This window comes from Sarcophilus harrisii, chromosome 1 (assembly GCF_902635505.1).
Source record: "Sarcophilus harrisii chromosome 1, mSarHar1.11, whole genome shotgun sequence".
In the NCBI taxonomy this organism is placed as follows: Eukaryota; Metazoa; Chordata; class Mammalia; order Dasyuromorphia; family Dasyuridae; genus Sarcophilus; species Sarcophilus harrisii.
Genome location: NC_045426.1, coordinates 235,125,302 through 235,148,933, shown reverse-complemented (window position 1 = coordinate 235,148,933; position 23,632 = coordinate 235,125,302). Strand labels below are relative to the sequence as shown.

At 36.8% G+C, this 23,632-nt stretch overlaps 1 protein-coding gene across 3 annotated transcripts in view; it reads left to right on the top strand.

Moving 5' to 3' along the window:
- Window positions 1-1,782: 1,782 nt before the first annotated feature.
- Window positions 1,783-23,632, top strand: part of SEMA6A (semaphorin 6A) — a 172,415-nt gene continuing 150,565 nt past the window's right edge. For 2 of the 3 annotated variants that reach the window (XM_031938806.1, XM_031938795.1), the window contains exon 1: window positions 1,784-2,446. The gene's annotated coding sequence lies outside the window, so the exon portion shown is untranslated. Of the gene's footprint in view, window positions 2,447-23,632 lie in introns of all 3 variants that reach the window. The other variant, XM_031938773.1, reaches the window with a different exon arrangement.

Genomic DNA, 23,632 nt, shown 5'->3' with positions numbered 1-23,632 from the left:
CTCGCTCTAGCTAGTAGTGGGCCTGCAAGCGGTAGTTCCAAAGCAGCACTGCTCCAAGTCAGCCAGTTTGCCTTGGAGAGGTGAAGTGAGCGGCCCCTGGTGACAACTTGAGATAATAGCAAAGCAGTCCCTTTACTTTGCGCTTTTTTGCAAGAGGGAGGGAGAAGTTGTTTAATTTTCCCTTCCCCCACTTTATTTCCCTAGCCACCATTCTAAACTTATTCCGCTGTTAGGCTGGCGGAGGACTGAAGGGCTTGGAAGGTAGGAAGAAGGGAAAGTGAGTTTTAGTGTATTGGGATCAATACAAGCATAGTTTAGTGGGCCCACAGTGTGAGTAGCCTGATTAGATAAATTACTCATAACGACTAAGTTGAAAAGTTTCTTCGTAGCTTCCTTTGAAGTATCTGTGCAGTTATTATATAATACAGAAATTCAACACCAAGTATTATGTTTCGCTTAATTTTACCTCCCTCCTCATCCTTTGCTTCTTCTGCTCCCTTTCAAAACCTGAATGTTTCTTATTCTAGTTTGAAAAGTGCCTGGATGCAGGTGCCTTTTTATCCCTTTTTCTTTTTCTGTCCTTTTTATAAAGCACAATCTATGAAACTCCTCGTCCAAAAGTTACCCCGTATCCCACTACAGAGGTCATATGCTGTTATGAGAAGCTGTATCCTGTGCCATCCGTTTTGTTTTGCAAGTGGAAATAGGGTGGAGATTTATTGGCCCTCTACTTCTTGGCGCTAGCCTCGAACTTTAATAAGGAGTGAGCGATTTAAAGTTCGCGGGGTGAAGGCTTTGCCTACCCATCTCCAAAGTCAAAACAATGATTGAGAAATGTTTGAATTTTTTTTCTCACTGGGGTTTCCATTTTTATTATCATAATGTATATTTTAAGATTTTGGTCCTTAGGTCTCCACCTCATTTCCTAAGAAAATGCCAACCAATTTTCTGATTAAGGGTGTTTTTTGCTTAATATGCCTTTTTTTTTTTTTAACATTTTCGTCTATGAATATAGCTATTATCAATAAGTTAGTATATCCGAATGGTATTTTTACCCACATCAGTTAATATACAATTCATCAGGGTATGTAAAACGTGCCTCACTTTGGGATCCAAGTACTGATACAGTAATCAGAATTAGAAAGCCTTACGGTTCACTTACCCTCATCTTTTAAAACTTTTCCATTTAAGAAAATCGATAGCAAATCCTTTCTTGTAACTTGTCTCCTGGATTATTTCTATTTTTATTTTTTCTGATTTGGCAAGGATCAACAGGGCTGCTTCTACCAAGTCTCTGATCCTTACCCTGCAGCCCCCCTCTCCCCCCCCCCTCCCCAGGGGAATCCAGGGTGGGAAAAGCGCTGGAAATGGAAGTCTAGTATTCCCAGAGCCTCTTTTAGTACCTGTTAAATATGTGTGTGAATGGATGAATGAGGAATACAATTGGAATGAAATGCCGGTCGTCACCTCTTGGTCCCAATCACTTTAGCATACCTCCCCGCTTCTCCCAACAAATTCTCATTCTCTCTCTCTCTCTCTCTCTCTCTCTCTCTCTCTCTCTCTCTCTCTCTCTCTTTCTCTCTCTCTCCCCTTTTCTCCCCCCTCTTCCTCTCTCTCCTCATTTTCACTCTCTCTCACACGCACACATACGAATGTACACACATACGCGCACACACGCACAATTACATACCCCGTAGCTTTTGGGGAGGATGAGAAGCCAGAGGAGAAAGGCAGGCAAGAAGGGAGTCCGCTTGCCATAATCCAGTCCGGGATTTGGCTCCACCTCTGGAAATAAGCAGCCTAGCTACTGACAGAAGAGTTGCGAGCAGTGGAGGGAGAGGCTGCTCAAAACTCAACTCCTAAACACAGTTCAATGACCACTTGCTTTGGGCCAGGAGCAGTTGCACTTTTCCGCTGTGGCGAATAGAAAGAGGTGCCTGCCTGGGAGTTTCTTGAAGGCGCCGGCATCACCACTACCTAAACCACGTCCGCACTTCTGGAAGAAAAGAGGGAACAGGACAAGAACGCTCCCTTCCCCAACCCCCATCCCCCCCCCAGCCTTGAAATGGCTTGTTAATCTGCCTGAGAACCGACTGAAGGGGACTTTACTGGAGTGAAATTCTTTGGAATCTAGCTTTGGAAAAGAGTTACTTAACCGCTTCTCCCCCTTCCCCCTCCCCCTCTTTCCCTGTTTTCTTCTCCCCTCTTCCCTTTCCCCTTTTCTCCTATCTTTGGAAATGAGAAAAGTGAATTTGTATCCCAGAAAGTGGTAACCTCTAATATTGCACCGAAAGAGCGAGTGAAGAACACATGTAGTAATGACAAAGGATTGCGAAGGAAAGAGTGGACTGCGCTGCCCAGAAAGATCCCCTATATAATGGATTACTAAATGGGATACTACATCAGCTAGTTCCGTGCTCTGGCTGCCTATACATGCACCGAAAAGGTAGAGTAACCTTTTTTTGCACCCGCTTGTTGGGTGGCTCTGAAAGAAGACAACTACTGTTTTGCTTTGGCAGATCCTGAAGGAATGAGCTTAGTATACCGTGAGGTTGGATACTGCTTCCAAACCCCCCCATACCCCGTTTTGTGATGTTTTTGTTTTGTATTTTCTGTTTTGGAGCGTTTACACTGTCTGGGAGGAGCTGGAGAAGAGAGAACAAGCGCTCCTTCTGTCTATCCATCTTTGCTATTAGCCCGGCTCTCAGAGCACCAGGTTCTTTGGGTTGGCACAGACGCCGGGTTCCCAGCCCCAAAGGCTGAGGACCAGTGAGGGCTCCAGTGTGGAGGGAGGCAAGGCATGGCATGTATTTGTGCGCGTGGTTGGTAGTCCGGTTGGTTTCTTGCAGGAGTCCGTCCGCCCCAATAGATTCGACTCGTGTGACAGCGCAGAGCGGTTTTGGGTGGGCTTTGAGGTAGAAAGTCGGGAACGATTAGAAGGAAAAATAGGGAACTGAAAGGGACAAGGCACGAGACTGCTTTTAATCTTTGAACGGAGGAGCTAGATTGGGAGTCTTCTTGTTAAAGATTGTTGAGAAGGGGGCTTCTGTAGAGGAAGTGCAAAGGCTTTTGTTGTGAGATCAGGTTTTGGGGTGGTTCCTGTGATGGGCGCACAACAAACACACACACACACACACACACACACACACACACACACACTCGAAGCAAAGGAAACTTGTGATGTTTCTCCCCCAGTCCTTGTATCCCTGCGTGCTTCCCTTATGCAGATGCCGCTTCCCTTCTCCTGGCTTTGTTTGCTAGAGTGGAGCTGGCCGGCCCGAGCGGCGCTCTCGGAGCAACCCCCTTCTCTGGCTCCTGTCAGCTTTTTTTTTTTTTTTTTTTTTTTTTCCGCTTCCCGAGAGGTGGAGGGAATAAGGCTGCGTCTCCCACTAGACTCCCCAGATCCTATTCCTTCCAGCTTCTCTCAGGATGAGAAGTCTGTAGCTGTCAGTCCGCTGCCTGCCAGGCTGTATCTATAAGGCTTTCACTGTCTGGGAAGGTTGGGGGAGAAAGAGGGTTAGGGGAAGGGAGAACAAGGGTCGTAGAGCCGAGTCATTTAGTCTCTAGCCGACTCCACCTCTCCGGGTCAGTTTTTCACTCGGGTTCTATTTCTTAGGGGGTCTGGGTGTCAGATCCCCTACCTCACTCTGCAGTGTCCTGGGGTGGAGACGCGAAAGATAGCGGAAGCCCCTTCCCCAGCTACACAGGGGATGTGAAATCTGCCCTATGATTCTGTGAGCTTTTCTTTGGTATATAAACAACTCTCCTCCTCCGCCACTCCACCCCAGTCATCTTCTCACCCTGGTCTTTAGCTATGTCTGTCCCGAGTCCAGCGCCCCACCCCTTGATTGTCCTCTTTCCTTGGAGGGGCTGCGGGAGGGAGGGAGATCTGGGACTCGCCACTTCCCACCCTGGTTTTCCATCCTTCCTAAAGCGAACTTTAGGATTTCCTAGGCTGGCTTCTTACAATTTCTTGTTCTGTTTTGATCCGAGTGAATTGGGGAACAAGGGATGGATGGGTGAAAGGGGAGAAGGAGAAGAAGGAAGGTGATGATTGGTATTGTTAAAGGAAACGGCCTCTCCTGCCTTCCAGATTGACCCCTTCCTGCTTTGGCATCCCCCTAGTTTTTTCCTCACCTATTCCTCTTCCCTTCCCTTTCCAGCTCTGGGCCCCGGGACAGGGAAACCAGCAACCTGGTAAAGTTAGGTTTAAAAGCCATGGCCAAGGGTCAGAGCTAGGGTTAGGGCACAATAGGGTTTTTGTTTCGCAGTTCCTTTTAAAGGTACTGCCTAGATGTAAATAACACACTATGGAAAGGGAGAGAGATACGCGAGGAGGCGAGTGGAGGTGGGGGTGGGGCGCTAGCGAAGTACCTGCCAAAAGGAGCCGAGAGAAAAAACAGTAACCCGCTACCAAACCTTCTTCCCTACCCTTACTACTATTCAGTCTTATTGGACGTATGGGCGAAGGAAGACTCTGCAGGTCCCAGAGACCTCTTGCCTACACAGCCAAAACCCGGGAGCGAAGGGTTGGACTAGAGGCGGGGAAGGGAGTATGAGTTGGATGGGGATTCGGGATGCTGCTGTTGGTAATGATGATGATGCTGACGACGTTGAAGAGGAGAAGCCAGAGCTCGTGTGTGCATGAGCTTAAAGCTCCCTTAGTTGAGAGTTCTGCATTAAACACTCCGGCTGCGAGTTTATATGAGTGGAAATAAGAACCCGAGTCTTCGAAGCTGCTTTTGTAGCATGACTTGCTGAGGATAGAACTGATTGCCTAAAGGACAGAGATGAGAGGACGGGGAAAGCAGCTAATTGACTACAAACTAAATTATTCCCAGTGTTGAGAATCTATAAATCAGACCGGACCAGACTCTAGGATCCACTTCTCCATCTTAGCATAGCATTGGGAGACCCCCAAAGAGTTTGAAGGGATAAACAGAAGGTTGTTTGGTGACTTTGAAAGGCTGATAGACTTAGCCATCAAATCACTCCTAAAATTCTACAATAATAATCATAGTAAGAATATAACTAAAATGACAATAAAGCTTTTTCTGTTTTCCAGATTTTCCTTAGAACAATAGTTTTAACCAAGTTGAAAGTGCCTTTGCAACTGTATCAAATCTCCCAGCACTGTATTTTCTGCCCCCAGTGCTGGCTGGGGTTTACTTTCCATTTGCTGGTGGGAGTAAATTTGTTTTGCAATTCCATATTCCCCCTCCCCCCACCAAAAAAATCGGGATAATGCATGCACTTATTATGCTTACAAGCACGTTCCAAACCCTCATCTCCCCTTTGAGCTGTTTTAATGACAGAAAGATGTGGCTCAAACTAGTTGAGTGGTTGTAGATGCAGTAATCCTTGGTTTCAGGGTTGGTTTATTTGTTTATTCCCCAAAGTGCAATTATTTCTGCACAGATTAACAGATTACATTGGACCAACCTAAGAAGACTTTTTCAGGACCTACCGATTTGTCTTCTTGAAGTAAAATTTTTTTTTTTTTTTTTTTTTAACCTACAGAATTCTCTTTGTGTTTAATGACCCAGCTTTATTATTCGAAGTAAACTTTGGCGATAGCTCCTTCAAGAACCTGAGCTAATTATTAACCATACCTTAAACATACTGGCAGAACTGCTCCACCCATTCACCTAAACTATATTTTAAAACAAAACTTCAGTGTTTATCACGGTTTGGCTTATCTATAATTGATGACTTTGTTCGAGTTACTTTGATTTGGATCTGGAACAGGGTTATTAAGCTTGTTTAAGAGATTTATAATCAAAATCATTTTGAAAATCAGACTAATAGTACAAAATAAGAATGTGGACATTTATAACTTTTGTCTGTAACAGGATTTTTTTCCTGATAAAAATGAATATAACAAGTGTCCTGTTTAGAAAGTTTAATGGACAAAGTAGTCTTCTAAAAGTGCAATTTTATTGTATCACTTATTAACAACATATCTAATAGATATGAAACAAAAAGTGAATTACTAAATACTAAACTAATAACAAAAACAAATATGCTTCAAATAGTTTGTAGAACTTTTAAAAATCATTCTTGTAGTAGGTATAAAAAATTTTTTTAATAGTTTGAAAATTCAGACATAAGGTATCAAATGATCACATGTATGCTACACATTTTTTACTTAAAGCTACATTTTTGAGATGAAAATTTATGCTAAATATTTATTCTTGAAGGAGAATAAACATAAATAGATGTGTAATCTTTACTTACTTGAAGAAGAAAGTACATGTTTAATGTATCTTTTTTAAAAAATGCAGCACTTGAGACTCAAATAGGGCAGTATTGAATTATACAAGTTGAGTATGCTGTCACAAAGATGACAAGAATCTGAGTTTTTTAATCATCAAAATTAAAGCTTTGAAATCAATTTCCTCTCTATACCTCCTGGCTGTGTGACCCTGGGCAAATGCCTTAATCTGAGCCATAGAGAACGTGCCAATCAATCTCAATTAGTAAAGGAAGTTACCTGGAGCTTAAACAGTAAAGAAATAGTAGCTCTGGTTAGTAGAAGTCCAAAATTTATTACAGATGCCTGGGTAGTTGTGAACTTTGTATGTGTCTAGTATGAAATAAAGCCAGATGTTTATTTTGTGTTGAATAGTATGAGGTGAGCCAAATTCTTTATTGCATCTACATAGTGATCTTTTTCTGCTCAGAAATATATAAAGGAATGGTTCTAGGCATCAATTCTAGGAATTGGACTAAGACTAAAAGGAAGGCATCATAGAATAAAACAAACTTTTCTCAAATGCTTTAATTAGATATGTCATCCATAGTATCATAAAACCTGGGAATTATTGGAGCTATTCTTTCTCTGACCTTTAGCTCTTTCCTTATCATAAACTCAGAGAAGCAATACTTAAGTACATTTACTAGAAATGTTCCTTACTCTTTCAACAGAGTTCCTAAATTTGGTTCAAAATAGGGAGTGGTCAAGAGAAGGTGCAGATGATGATATGTTCCTTCTGATTTTCTTAAATCAGCTTTTCTATGACCTAATCTTGACTATTTAGAAAAAGTTTTTTCTTTACCACTTTGAAGTCAGCTTAAAAGAGCAGGAAAGCTATTCTCCATGGGTAAACCATGAGGTAAACTACCTCAAGGGAATTTAACAAGTTTGTAGAATTAAGTTTTTTAAGCCTTCAATATAAGCATTTATTAAGCACCTGTTTTATATAGAAATTCTGTTAGACTGGTTACATGTAGACTAAAAATGATGAAATAGTCCTTCAGATGATGACAGTCGGGTTCCATTATCATGGCTTACTAGCCCTATGTGTGATCCTGGCAAATTCCTAAGAACCTCAATACTTTCATAAAAACTTGTGATACAAAAATCAAATGCAGTAATCAATGTTTCTGAAAACTATAAGTTGCTTGAATCCAATATTAAATTTCATTATGAGAACCTCATTGCATTTATGCATATAATATTATGCACTTTAATAGAATTATCTCTGAAAAACTTTGCATAAATCTAATTCTTGGTAATGCACTAGAGAATAACTATAGGGAGATAGATGGCATAGTGGATAAAACAATGTACAGGTAGTCAGCAAGACCAGGATTTAAATCTTGCCTTATTGATTAGGCATGTGACGCTAGATAAGTCACTTAACTACTCTCTAAATCTAATTTTTACCTTACCTGGTTATTGTGAAGATCAAATGAGATAACATTTAAAGTGCTTTGCAAAATTTAAAGTGCTACATAAGTGATACCTATTATTGTTATTACTATTACTATTATTAAAGGTGAACTGGCTAATTAGTTAACACCAGGCTAATTTATATCTTGAGAAGCAAATTGGTTTAGTGAATAAAGAGTTGGCTTTGGAGCCAAAAAGACTGGGATTCTGTTGGTACTGGCTGTGTGACAATTGGGCTCTAGACAATCTAAACTATTATAGTCAAGGTGAAGACTTGCATTGGTAGAGGGTATTTCCTAACCTGAGGGTTCCCTGTACTAATTATAGAGTCATCCCTCCTTAATTAATTTCTTAGGCACATTTATATTTTTAATATAAAAATGTTATATGAATGGGAAGGGGGAATGGGAAGGGGTACATAAATAATATTTCTAGCCCACTGGGCTAGGTATATTGAGTTGTTTTTTCCAGTCATAGTGATATACTGAAGCTGCTAGATTCATATGTCTTCATAGAATTTTTGAGCTAAATGGGACCTTAGACTTGGAATGGTCCAACCCTCTCATTTTATAAATGTAGAAAGGAAAGATTAGATAAGTTTAGTGACCTCCCAATAGTCACATAACTCCAGCAGAAGAAAAAAAGGCTAGAATCAAGTCTATTTTTGTCTATTTCGGTGATCTTTTCACTTCACTCAATTTTATTCAATAAATATTCAATTCATTTAAGATTTATTAAATACGTATTATATTCAAGGTGCCAAAAGGGAATAGGCTGATATGAGAGCCACCCTCAAGAAGCTTAATTCTACAAGAGGAAAAAAATATGTCTATAAACAAATATAATGTACAATAGTGTAGAAGAGTTAAAAGAGGTTGTAAGTACTATGTAAATATAAATTTGAGTATTGAGAGATTGCCTCTGACTGAGAAGATTAGAGAGAACTTTATGGAACAAGGCACATGAGCAGGATATTTGAAGGACAGATGGATATGTGGGATATATGGGGTATTGAGGAAAGCTAAAATCTCTAGTGTGAGGGTTTGCTGAGCTTTTTTTCAGGATTGCTTTTTCTCTGGTATCTACCTGATTCACCTGTCACTTGTGGCTCCAGAAGCATGCATAGTGGCCACAATCCAGTAAAGCCATTTTAGCATAGAGGCTAAACCAGGTTGAGGGTTACAACAGATCTCAAATTTGTCACTGAGGTAGGGCATGTCTACCCTCACCACACAAAGATTCCCCCACCTTCAATCCCCAAGAATGGGTGGATGAGAATAGCTTATTCCAATGGCCAAGAAGATGGCTGAAATTGGCACTGTTGAGTAGCTTAGAGCTTCACCCAACTTTTATCTTGTCACTGAACTTCTATAACTCTGGAAGAGAGAGCAAGGCTGATTGATGACTTTATATAATTTTGCCTCAGCCAAATCTAGTATATGGACAAGCCAATGCATCACCCACGAAATCATTGGTCCTCTTTGGAAAAGGACAAAACAACTACAACAATTATACTACCAGATTGGGGCTTGGGGAAGGCATTGGAGTCATAGAGAATAGTACGAGTGAAAACAAGTAAAGATTGGAGAATTTCAAGTATTTTTTTTAAATGAACAAAAAGCAAGTACTGTGTTAGGTAAGTTTGGGAAAGCAGCTTGGATCCAGATGTTTGAGAGCTTTGAATGTCAAATTATAGAATTTAAATTTTACTCAGTAGACAAAGGGAGCCATTGAAGATTTGTAAAAAGGGGAATAATGTGAACAGAACTATGGGTTTAATTTGGCAGCTCAGTGTAAAATGAACAATAAATTGATGGTAGATAGAGACCACTTAGGATGTTATTGTAGCCATATGGGTGAATTAAAATAGGGCCCTGAACTAGAGTGGGAATGCAAAGAGTAAGAGAGATTTGAGAGATATTGTGACAAGCAAATGAATTGTGGTTGATAATTAATTGGTTATAGAAGGCAAAGGAGAAAGGCAAAGTCAAAATTAACAAATGCTGAAAGAAGAATCCTGGAATTGGTAATTTGGCAAAGATGAAGGCAAGGGACAATGAACTCTCATTGGTCACTGGACAATTATCTGGCAAGGCTATTGCCTTGAGTTATTTTCTCCAGAGGAAACAAAGGCGTCCTACAGTTTTTAATCCTTGGGATTTTACATGTAAAATGCTAATTCAGATTCTAGAGGTACAGGGCATAAAGTACCAATGCACAAAAACCCTAATGGAATAAAAGCATGACATAGGTAGGTATAAATATGTATACACATGTATATATGCACATATATAGATGTTCTAGAGTAAGCAATATTGATTTGATAATACATCTCTGAGTGAGGAAGGATGGCACTTGCTACAAAACCATATTTTTATCTACATAATAAAAAGTGGTCATTGAAACTAAAAAGACGAAACATTATGTAAAGCACTGCAGAAGTCAAAGATGTGTTGGCCCTTCCACAACATAGGGCTATGGTTTAAGATGGTGTTGAGATTTAAGGGAAGGCTGGTTTTTTGTATTAGTAAGACCTAAACATATTTGTAAGTAGAGATGAAGCAAATATATTTGTAAGCAAAGAGATAGGTTGTCCCCAAAAAAGGAAATACTGAAAATGCAAGAGAAAGAATGATTGATGACCCAATTAAGGATAGCTACCTAGTCCTCTGAAACATGGAAACTGGGGAAAATGATGCGTGAAGGAGAATTGGAGGAATTCACATGCAATACCTTTTGTCTGTATACTAGAATGAGAAGCCAAGTCATCTGATTGGAGCCATTTTGTGACCCATATTACAAACTTGTGAGACACCTACTGGACTTTAATGAAATCAGTTAGAATCAATTATTTGCCATGGCAAAAAAAAAAAAAAATAGAGTTTTAAAAGTAAACTACCACATTTGGGAATTGTATTAGGCAATCTGTGATCTTGGCTTTATTAATAAAATATTTAGTCATAAAATATTAAGAGTGGAAGAGACCTAACTTTTAGCTCAATCCCCTCATTTTAAAGATGAGGAAAACTAAGATTTAGAAGGCTATATAAATTGTTGAAGGACACACAGCAAAATTGTGGTAGACCTGGGATGAGAACTCAGGATTCTTGTTTCCAAACTCAATGATTTTTATATCGTACAGAGAAACATTTTCACTCTGCTTGTGTATATTTGCCTTTTCCTTTCATGTTAACTTAGGAAGAAATCCCTAGTGCTGACATGTGCCAATGGACCAGTATAGAGACTTCTCAAATTATTGAAATACTTGATCCATCTGGGACTTGGCTCAATTCAGTGAATATATTCAAGAAAAGGGGGAGCAAAACAGGCCACTGGCCACTGAGCTTCCAACCAATGTGTTCCCATTTTCAGAAGATTCAAGATCCTTCTATATATCATAAATTACTCTCAGTTGAGTCTTAATCTTCACTTTTTTCTTTCTTTGAGAGCTGATTTTTGGGAGGTCATGGAAGCAATGGGGAAAGAAAGAAGAGTCTGGACTTATAATTTCTTAAGTATAAGAGAATTCCTGGTGAAGAAAAACCTTCTACCAATGCAGATGAGCAATTCTGTAATTTAATCATTTTAGGGTATTTCCTGGGACACTGAGAAGTTAGACTTGCTCAGATTTATATACTCAGTATGTGTCAGAGACAGGACTTGAACCTGTCTTTCTAACTCTGAAACTCCAGTCCACCATATCCTACTGCCTCTCCTATTTTATAGCTTCTAAATTTGGAGGCTCGATCTGGGTTCCAAAACATTTATTTATTTGGTCTAAATCTAAAGAGAAAGATAGAACAAACAAAAATTCACTATAAAATGTAAAGCCATGTAAATGAATTCAACTGTTTAAAACTGCATTAATATATACTGAGAAGATACTAGTATGAATGCAGTAACATTCATCCAAGTAAGGTACGGTATCCAAGAAAGGTACTGCAAAAGAAGGGAGATATTGGAAAGGGAGTTTGGAGGCAAGGTGATAAATTTCTGCTCTATCTTAAAAGATGATGCAACTGAATCAATTCTGTGCAATAAAAATTAGCATTTATGTCACAAACTTTAGTATCATGGGTTTTGTGATGAGAAATGTGTAAATAGGGCATTGAAACAGTAGAGGGAGTGACAAACCCTTTCCTTCCTTCCACCTCTGATATAGCTTCAGGGTAGACATTAAAACATGAAAGGTAATATAGCCATACAAAAATCAAACCATAGTTGCTCACATACAGTAAGTAATCAAAATGTGAATGAGTGATTAAAGCCAGCCCTTTATTAAAATTATTTTCAAATCTAAAAGAAAATCTATATCTTCCCTAATTCTATGATATCTAAATAACACTTTAGTTTATAATCAAGAAGGAACCAGTACTAGTGATTTTAGTCACAATATTGGATTCACTCTCAGGGCCATAGTACATATATGTAACAGAACTTGCTTTTTAGCTTGGAAAGTTCACATAGGGCATCCATATAGGGAATTCTTTGGACTATGTTTCTTTTGTCCTAATTTAAATCTCTAAGGAAAATGTTTCAACTTTCTAAAAATCTATGACTTCTATTGCTTGGTTCTCAATGGGTGGGGGAGGGATAGCAAAGGGGAAAAGAAACTGGAAGTTTTTAAAAAAAATAATGAATGTTAAAAATAGATAAATAAAGGTTCTTTTAAATTCATAATTTCATTGGTTTGGGCATTCCTTTCAAAAACATAACTGAAAACCTTTCTAGGCCTTTAATAACTGGTTTATAAATTTTTCTGGAAAAAAATTTTATCATATGATGGCCAACTTTCTGGTCAAGAATGAGACCTTGCAAAGCAGGGTGTAGATTGTCACTAGATCTGTACTTGAGGCCTTTCCAGATAGAAAAGACCTTTCTGAGCTTACATTGAACATTGACATAGACTTCAGGGACCCAGGAAAGCTTACCTCCATACTACCAAGTCCTTAGTGAAGGATGAGAAAAATTTACCTACATAAAAATACAAAAGAACAGAATGTCCATCTATGCTCAGCCTAAGGACCATCACAATTGAGGGTATCAAGTAGCTTGCTTACTTCAATGGAAATGATAGCAAAGGCTATCATATATTTATTTCCTAGGAAACCTAGAACTTAAAATAATAGATTTATAACTTTGTTGGTTTTTTTAAACGACTTTTAAAAGACAAAGTAGAAAGAGATATTAATCTTTGTTATCCTACAATTTCCTACAGGATTTCCCTGGGAAATTTATTCATTTTTAAAGTCTCCCTCCACAGTATAGAGTTATAGCTATTTCCATACATACAGAAAAAAAGATAATTCTGAGATATAAAAATTTTATTTTATAACAAATAGGTGGGGATTTTGGGGGAAAGAGTATGTTTAAATTCCACAAGTATATTTTTTGACTGAAACAAATATAAATTGAAGTAGATGAAGTAGTCATTAGTAGTTGCCATTTCTTCATTTCAAGAATGAAGCAGCATAATAATCCCCAACAATTATTGAGAAACTGTTTTTTTAAAGTGTTTTTAGTAATTATTCTATAGCCATTATTTCCAATGTAATGCTTGAAACTTTCATCTTAATATGACTGTTTTCCCTTTTTCCACTTCTAACTAACTTATCATTGGTTTCCTTGAAAAAAATGTTAGACAAAAAGAGCAATATAAATTTCTAAATAAATAAGTCCATAATGCTTCTTAAGGAGGTTTTATGTAGAATACATATATGCATATATCATAGGACTAGGAATTAGAGACACTTCCTCTCCCTCCCCCCAAAAAAGTACCATGACATAATAGAAGGATGAGCTGGATTCAAATCCTGACTGTCTCTGTTTCACCTCAAAAAAAAATTACTTGTCTTGGCTTCATTTTCCACAAATATCCCCTAAATTCAGATGAGGAGTTTGGATTAGATGTTCTCTCAGGGCCTGTCCAACTCTAAATCTACGACCCTCCATAAGACAAACTCATATTTTACAGATAAGGAAACTATGACCGTAACATTCTGCTCTCCTTAATAATTAGATTTACTTATGTTTTCCTCTACCTATTTCCTTTTTGGCTGCAATTTATGGAGTTGTATTTGGAGAGCTGACAGAACAGGGTGGGATCGCTGATTATAAACTCAATTAACTTCTTTCTATAACATTTACCTATTGGAGACTGGGAGCTTGGGAAGAATGAAAGACTTTCTTATTATAGGTATTTGGTCTAATTAAAGAAATATTATATGGAAGATTGATGTATGAGATTTTTATGATGGAAGCTGTACTATTCTCTCTTCTCAATGCCTGACACTTTTTTTTTCCTAAGGAGTATTCAATCTTTTCATTAATATTGCAGCACTTCTAGTGCTTCCCCAGCCCCTCCTCCACTCTTCTACTGTCCTTGAACAAGTGAGAGAATAGGATGGGGTTGGTGAATGGAGAATGACTGTCTCCTGAAAATTAGAAGCTTTATGAAAAATTACACCCCCAACAGGATGTCTTAAAAAACAACCCAGCAATTGCCACTCCTTTCTACCCAAATGCTATGTTTCATTCAGATATTGTTATCATCAGAGGTAACTGCATCCTTTTGTGTTGCGGTCCCAGATACACAGGTGGAGAACTCTCTCATTGTATGTTGGATTGTTCTGAAAATTAGTTAGCATACTGAATATTTGAGAAGACCCTTATCTCTGTTGTGTGAGATAACTGAAAACAAAATTGTTTACAGCATTCCCCACTTCAGTTTATTTAACAGGAGCACAGTTTGGTTGATTTCTATCAAAAACCCTACTTGTTAAGGGTGGTTGGAGAGAGATTCTATGCTAATTCTCCTTGCATTCATGAATGATGGCCCCAGCTAGACACTGTCACTGGGATCTTCATCTATTAATCATGGAAGCTGCTTTCTCATTCCGTTGCCATAGTTTCCATGTCTCAGATAGTGTTGGGGTGTCTTGGGAAAGGCTTGAGATATACTAGGACTTGCAAGCCTTGCAGTTCTTTTGGCAGTTGTGAGGCAGTGAAAGAACAGAAAACAGCTCCCAACATAATTCAGTGTTGGATTAAAAGAGGCAACTTCTGAATGTGTCTCTCTGGACCTTGTTATGTGCACATCCAGCTGATATTTACTCCAGGATTTGCCTCTTGCTTAGTCCTGCTGCTAAAAATTTATGATTCAAAGACTAATGGCTATTTTCATCTTTCTGGAAGAGCAAAGGGAGAGGTTTTTCATTAGGGCTGCTTATGTTGTAAGTGAGCAGGTAAATGAAGACATTTAGGGTTTCCTAAATGCCATCTCATAATTTTGGCTTAGGGACTATGATCAAACTGACAAAATGAACTTTTTAAAAAAAGAAGGCAAATATTTATAGTGCCCAGTCACATTTCAATTTCACTTTTGGGGGGCTTGGAAGAAGGTGAGGATAGATAAAGACCATATAAAACTGTCATAAACAATTTAAAAAGGTAAGAACTTGAGCTTCTGAACTTCTACTTTGTCAGCTCTGCATGTGAGCAAGTCTGTTTTTCTTACCTTTAATATTTTTTAATGTTTTGATAAGATATTTTTAGGAATATTATTTCCATCTGTTAAGAAAAGCTTTCTGGTTATTATCTATATCATACAATCCAGGCAATAAAGGGAGAGTAAATTGCTGAAAGGAAAGAAGTCCACAGACATACCTTAATGATTTATATGCTCTGGATATGATGTAAACCTCAGCTTTCTTTTGCTGGGTAAATTTGGTCCTGGGTTATGGGTTCTTTCATACTTCTTAATGTTTTATTTCCTATTTCTAGAGTGAACTTTCAAGGACTGCATTCTAAACCATGAAACCTGCTTCCTCTTTAAATTAAAAAAGAAAAGAAATCTTGCAGATATTGTCTCTCAAAAAAGTATACAATTTGAAGTTGTATAAGGTGTTGAAACAAAAGCAAGCAGAGTTAGATTGAGATTTTCTAAATGAGATCAATGAATAGTTTTAATGCATATTTTATGTGTCCCTCTCTTACCAACCATACCAAATTACTGATTTTGGAGCCCAATAATTTTAAGTAAATGAAAAGGATAACATGACTTCAGTTGCTATGAGCTTCACCAGGCTTCTGGGCACCAAAATTCCTTGTGGAGAAACACTTTGAGTGTTACAGCAGTTTTTGATCATGTGTTCTGGCTTTCTTATAGGCTGTAATTATCCCTCTCTTCAGCCCCCTAAATCTCTCCACTAAGCAAAGAAAATAAGACTTTGTATATCTAGCATTATGGAAGCTTGATGATTTGACAGTGTAAGAAGATATGTTCTGGTCATTTTACCATTTCCTTGCAGAAGGAAGTTCTATTTTTTGAGTTATCTAATTTTTTTTTCAGATCAAAGACTTCCCTTGTTTAGGGACATAGCTAGTATGAATTCAATTTGCTTTCTCATTTCTCATGAAAAACCATCTGATTTATCTCAGATGTTAGATCAGACATAATATTACTCATGTAAACTTAAAGGTAAGTGGTTGTTTTATGTGAGTGTCAGTCAAATATAAAATGTGGATTTTAATTAATCTTAATTATGTCTGATTAAGAATTTTCTTTACAGCCTTCAAGGCCTAAGTCAATTTGAAGTTGTATTACTGTAAAGCATTTTTAGTTAGTAATAGCCTAAAGGAGTGTTATTGTCTGAATTAAGATATGTTTTCCATTTTAGTGAAAAGTGTGATTCTATAGGACTTTTAGACTGATTATTTAATAAAGGATACATTATTTAAGGTTGCCTGAGATATTTAACTGATGTGGAATGTTCATGTTCCAATTTGAAAATGAAAATGTTTACTTTAAGAAGATTAAAAGCTGCCTGTTAGGTACTTACTACTTACAACTCCCCAACTACATTATGAATCCAATTTCCTCAGATGCCTTATCTAGTATTTGGGAATACGTGCTGGTGTTCAAGTTATTAGGGGTTTGGTTTTGGTTTTTTATCAGCATAATAATGGATTGAAAATGTACTTTATCCACTCCCAAACTTACCACCGTGGAATAATGTAGGTGCCAGGGAATGTGAGCTTACACCTTATTAGAAACACTTTTTTCTCATGTGCTGTGAACTCCACATAGACAATAGCAAGTTGAATTATAATGTTAACGCATTGTTCATATTCTTAATAGTATTCAAGTTTTAACTAGAGGTTCTAATAAAAATTAGATGGAATACATTAATGCCAATTTATGAATTAAATTTGTGTGAAAAATCATTTCTTAACTCATAGAAAACCCTAGTAGCATATAACACATCTATTTCAGAATAATTTGTGCTTATTAATTATAAATGCTTAGCTTTTGCAATTATGACTTACTGATCTTTATGCATCTTAATGAGAAATTACCTAAAATAAATTGAATTGTAATATTTGCTCTAATGCATTCTAGGATACTGATTACATAAGGTAAAATTTCAGAATGGTATCCATCTACAACTTACTTTAAGAGAGATAAACTCAATAGTTTCTTACAATATTGACATAGAGAATAGAAGACATAAAAGAGAAATGAGAAAGTAAAGCACTTTCATTTTTAGTCCAGGGAAAATGTAATAAACATCTCTTGGATGATCTTTTTTAAAAAGGGATGTTCACAGAACAGGAAGAATTTTTTACTAGATATGCAAGTTTTATCTACAAGGTGTTTCCTTCTTTTCTGATGAAGGGAAACAGAATATGTTGAATTTTCTGATTGATGAATTCTCAAGGGATATGTTAAAAGACATAATCTCTTTTTTCACCTTTTGTCATGTCCTGAACACAAGACCTACTATTATTGCCAGGATACTTCCTTTCCCAAGAATTAAGAGGACAATACAATTAGATTTGGTATTAGGCAAGTCAAGTATAGTTTTCCCCAATAAATTACCTAATGAGCCAGAAGATATGGGATAGGAGGCTTTGGGATGTTGTAGATAACTTAACATCTTGTTATTTTGGAAATGTACATTTTCCCAATATATTATTTGAAAGATGTTACAGATATAAGGTTGGGACAATGTTTTTCTTAATGTGCTGTTTAGGTGCTTATTATATGCTAAATGATAATGTATTTCATTGTCTTCATTTAGGATATGCTTGTTTTCCTCCTCCTCCAATGACTGATTGCCCCGGAGGCAATGGCAGGCTACTCTTAAGGGGCATGTAAGGATGGACCTACCGCTCCATGAGACTAGTCTTGCTGGTTCATTAGGTTTAGAACATATATTTACTATTATTGTTATTAACAATCATGATCCTATCATATCATGATCAACATTAATTATAATAATAAATACATATACTAGTTTCCATATTATAGAGTACATTTGTATACATCACTTTATTTGATTCTCACAACAATTTTTTTGAGGTAGGTAGTATAGATATTAGAATAACTCTCTTTGTCTCAGCTTCTCTAATCTGTTTTTCTGTCTCATTCTTTGTCTCTTTTTCCCTCTTCAATTTTGTTTGGTTTTTGGTTTTCTTTTGATTTTGTTTTGCTTTTTGTTTGTTTGTTAGGACTTGTAATTTCATTGATATAATGAACTCCCGGTACATAAACTCCCTCTACTGATATAGATCAACAATTTTAATTTATAGTTTTTGGGAATTGCCTTTGGCATTGATTGGTTAGTTTTATAACCAGTTGTGTCGGAAATTTATCTTTCTTACTCTAAAAATGACCTTCTACACACTGTGACATGCTAATTTTTATCCCCATTTTTCATATTAGCAAACTGAGTTTAAGGAAGCAGCATAGCATCTTGAGAAAAACTCCCCCCCCCACATCATCCCCCCGCCCTCCTCCCTCCCGTTTGAAATCAGAGGACCAGTCAAATCCTGTCTCTGCCATTTTTATCTGTGTGACCTCTATGGACATTTGGCAAGGACCAAACTGGTGAGCGTAGGCAGGAAATGATGTTGAAACAGTTTTTCAGAATCATTATTTTAGACCTCAGTGCTCTACAACAGAGAAAGGAAGCTCTATAGTCAAAATATTTAATTTGAAGCTCATACGAATATCCCTACTGGGAGCCAATGACAGACCAAATAGCAAGACAGTAAAGCAAATCCTTATCCCTTCACATGAAATCTTAAGAAAGAATATTAAAGATAACCCCCTCCTATAGTCCTATCCAGGTGTCATAGAAATGATTGTGGATTCTCAAAAGCTTTATCCCAAGAGTTCAAGTTTTGGCAGGTCCTACAAGACCTTGGAAAGCTTTGAGGATTCCTGGTGATTGACTACTATCTGTTCACCAAGGATCAGTGTGGAGAGACCTTGTTGCCTAAAGATTGACCACCAGGTGATGACACTTTGAGCCATAGCATCTTAAAACCAAGTTCCTAATGTCTGGATGGATATAGTTTGCAATAGGTCCAGAAGGCTTGGAGGGACCAATTAAAAGAAGGGTCAATCTTTTTGTTCTCTAATTTTCTTTGACTCTCTAAATTTCTACTCCAGAGCTGCAGAGAAAATTACATGAAGCTTAGAAAGATACTCAGTATGTAAAGTAGATAAAGTAGAGAACAACTGTTTATTACCTTTTCATAAAAGGTAATACTTAACACACACAACAAGAATCATAAATGTCCATTGACAGAAAACTTGAAAAGGCAGCAGCAACAACACAATTACTATTACATCCTCCTGCACAGCTGCATATGTAAAACAACAAAAGATGACTCAGTTTGTAGAACTGCTGAAAAGAGATTTTAGAGTTTGTTTTGATTCTATGCTGTCCATGTCTTTTGGCAAGCCAGGTCAGGACTTGGGCTCATTACCTGGTCTATCATCATGTTTCCCTCATAGAACAGAGTGGTGAATGTAGATGGCATTTTCCATAGCCTAGCTGGTACCAGATGAAAAACCCAGGAATCCTGACCTCTTAAACTCATAGGATTCTTTCTAAGTCTGGAGATATTCATCTCAAGATTGCCTATCCATGCTCCTATATGGAAAGGCAGTCATGGGTCCAAGCTCAGCTTGCCTAACTGATTTCCTGCTTTAATTGCCCAAAAGTAACTATGATGTTCAAGTGGAGAAATTATTCCTTTCTTTCCTCTCACTGCTGGATAGTCAAAAGAAGAAAAAAACCAGAACTGTGGTCACTTCTCCTAGCTTAGTAGCCTATCTTATATTTTTCACTGCCTCTGTCCCTCATTTTCAGGTATGTTGGGTAAAAAAAGAGGCAAACCCCAGATTTTCTGATATTCCCAAGTAACAAGTCTTTCATAGGTGAGCACATATTTTCCCAGAAGTGACAAGAGCAGTTGAGTGTATACTCCATGGGATGGTCTCTGCTTGCCAGTCTCTATGCCATGCTCTCAGGGGTACCATCCTAATATGATTCTACTATACTAGTATAGTATACTCTATATAGTATATACTAGTATATTACTATACTATACTCATAAAAAGGCAGGGGATATTTTTAGAGGCATTACTTCTTTTTTTTAACATAGTGAAGAAGTAAAAGTATTGAGAGGATATTAATTGCCATAGAAAGTCCAAGAATTAAGATTGACTGACAATATAAGAAGGGCACCATGATGAGGAAAAAAAAAAGAACTTTCCTTGGTAAAACAATACATTCATCTTTTGGTCCCCCAAAAAGACAAGAATTAGCATTACATAAGTTCAGGAGAGATGTATTTTGAAAGATTAACTCATATAAGAATTAGGGCACATTCTGAGCCACCTGCTTTCCTATTTTTCCCCCTTTTTTTTGACAATTTTTGAATTTTTTAATTGGCTATAATTGGCTATATCCAATGCTTATTCATTGGATATATTTATATGTATGTTTATCTCTGAAGTTGTCTTGTGTAACAAGAAATGTTAGAGATGACATCATTCGCAAGGAACACAAATAGCACCTACACAGTGTTGTTTGCTTAATGACAGTGTTAATAAGGCAACTAGGACTTTTTTGTAACATTATGCTAAAATGGAACACTGCTTATATAGAGAAATGGAAAATGTGATGTTTCTGATCATGTTCAAAGTGAGAAAAAATGAATATTCCTTATAAAAATATTTAATTTCTCTTGAATTTCATAACCAGACTATTCAATTTTATCATGAAATATACATTTGTTATTGACCCTAAAACTAATTACCAACAAAAATAAATTATCATTTGACCTTGCAATATTTTCAGAATATTTTGCTGTAGCATCCATTTACCTTGATTGATCCAACTTGACTTCTAAGGCTTTTCAGTTCTCTAGAGAACAGGAACAGCTAGCAAGCCCTGTGGTGTTCCTGGCATCACAAAGATATTTATTTACACAGTATAAAGACTTGGGTCTTGGTTATCAGTAAGTTAAAGATTTTTAAAAGATTTTTGATAATCAATAATAGATCTTAAAATGCCATTGATGATATAAAACAGCCTCCTACTTGTGTTATTAAGAATTCTGGGAAACTATTCAGCATACTTCATTCTTTCTTCATTCAGTGATATCTGAAAATAAAGATTCTAACTTAAGGAAACTTTATTCCAAGCACTTCTCTCTCTCCTTTATATAGTAAAATAATTTATTTTAATTGAAACTATTTTATTATAGGTTAAATTAAAAAATAAAATAAAATGCTGCATCAAAAATGTGTTGAGACTCAGGATTGAAACTGAAAAGCTTTTTGTGAGTTTAAATAAATGAGTTTTCAAGAGATAAGCTGTTAAAAAACCACTTACTTTCAAATCTACTGGAAAAGACTGATTTTAATTAAAATCTACTAATAATAACTATCTCTCAAACACAAGCACCTTAGTTGAGTCTATGATAGTTATGTTAGTCTTGCTCAAAAAGTGGAAATGGTATTTTTTTCAGTTTTATCTTTTAAAATTAATAGGTTTGGGGTATGTTTCCTCATCTGAACATTAAAGGTTAGACTTGATCTCTAAGGTTCTTTCCAGCTGTAATGCTATGAATATGTGCTGCCCTCTAGTGGAACTAAATGTCAGCACAGCCATTATGGAATAAGTGGTGTTTGAAAAGCATGAAAAGGTAAACAGAGACAGCAATAAAAAGTTTCTAATTCAGTTACTTTTAATTCTGAGAAGTATGACTTGAGAAAAGAAGTTTTTAGAAGACAGATGATAAATTTATGACTCACAGTCCCTTAAAAGTAATGAGCAAATAAAAATGGTCAATTATTATTGGCCAGGCCAGTACAATCTATAGCCTGAAATTTTGATGGTAGCATAATTAGCTTACAAGAAAGATCTCTCATATTAAAACTGGCACCCTTACAAGGTGACTAGATTACCTACATTCTCAGAGTGACAATTTATGTGCTTTGAAATTTATCTTCCTTTGTACATTAAGAAAGAAAGTTACACTCTAACCTATAATTAAGTAGTTTCTATCTACTGTGTTAAATCTATGGTCTTTTACTTTCTTTTCCTTTCCTTTGTCTCCTTTGTTTTCTTTTTTTTTTAGATTAAAAAAAAGCAAATTCAAAAGAATATGACCAAAGTAATATCAGAGATTAAAATTTCAGACCCTAGTGCTCTAAATGCATACACAATGTTTAGAAACACTAGGAGCTAGTCATTAATAAAAAGTTACAAATGTTCCAGGAAATAATTATTGGCATTTATTGCTCTTTAAGACATTAAAAATGCACTCTTGTGATGCAAGCACTTTTGCAGATAAAGAAACTGAGGCTTGGGAATCAGCAGTGACTTGCCTAATCCTTCCAATGTGTCAAAACTGATATATGACCTACCATAGTGTAGGCACAGTGTAGCACCTAGTAGGCATTTAATAATAAATGTTTGTAGATAATAACATTCAATTTCAAATTTATAGCCTAAATGTGTGTGTGTGTGCGGGGGGGGGGGGGAGATTTTAAAAGATTCAACCAAAGGATAATGGCATTTCTTGGACTAAAATTCTACCAAAAAAATCAACCACAGAGTGATGAAATTCAGGAGCCAAAGAGATAAACAATAGCAGCGAGGAGGATAATTGGGAGTTGTCTGTTGAGTCTAATATGGATTAACTGGGAACTCACTAACCAACAGATTTTAAAAGAGAAATAAAAAGTCGGAAGGACAGGTAAAAAAGATCATGTCATAATTATGTAAAAAGCAAAAACCAGGGTCAGGAATGCTAAAGTTCAGAATGAGCTGAGCCTGGCAAAGGAAGTAAAAACCAGGGGAGGAAATGTTTAAATTACTATTATTTATTTGCTCCATTAGGAGAAAAAAAAGGAAGATCAGAGAATGGGAGTACATGGAAGGGACAAAGACAATCAAAAAGAGAGAGAAGCAACAGCTGCTTAAATCTTATTTCATTTCTGTTTTCTCTGACAAGGAGAATGATCTTTGCCTGAGAAAAGACAGAACAAAAATGGCTAACCTGGGAGTTAATACCCAAAGAAAAGTAAAAAGATGGATGACCAGAAAGAGACTATCTGTCCTTGATGAATTCAAGCCACCTGGCTCAGCCTTCAGCTACTGAAAGAACTAGAATCTATGATGGCTGAGCTTTTGTCAGTGACATGCAAAAAATCTTTGAGACCTAGAGAGGTGCCATAAGATAGGAGGAAGATGGATAAACGTCTTGATTTTCAAAAAGAGGAAGAAAGTAGTCCAGAAACTTTAGAGCCATGAACTTGAATTGATTCCTAGAATAAGTCTAGATGGGCATAATCTATATTCTAGGGTTGTGGTGAGGATCAAATAAATAATATTTGTAAAACTCTTAGCACAGTGCCTGGGATTTAGTGTTATATAAAGATTGACTAGTGTTATTAAATGTTAGATAGTAATGATCTGTATATATAGTTTTATCTATATTTTAACAAAAAATATTAGCTTCTTACATTCTTGGAGAAAAGATGAAGAGATGTGAACAAAATAATAAAATAATTAAACCATTTCAGAACTGGTTGAAGGAATGGTCACACTCAAAAAAAATAATTTTTAATACATTAGTGTCATTGTGGAA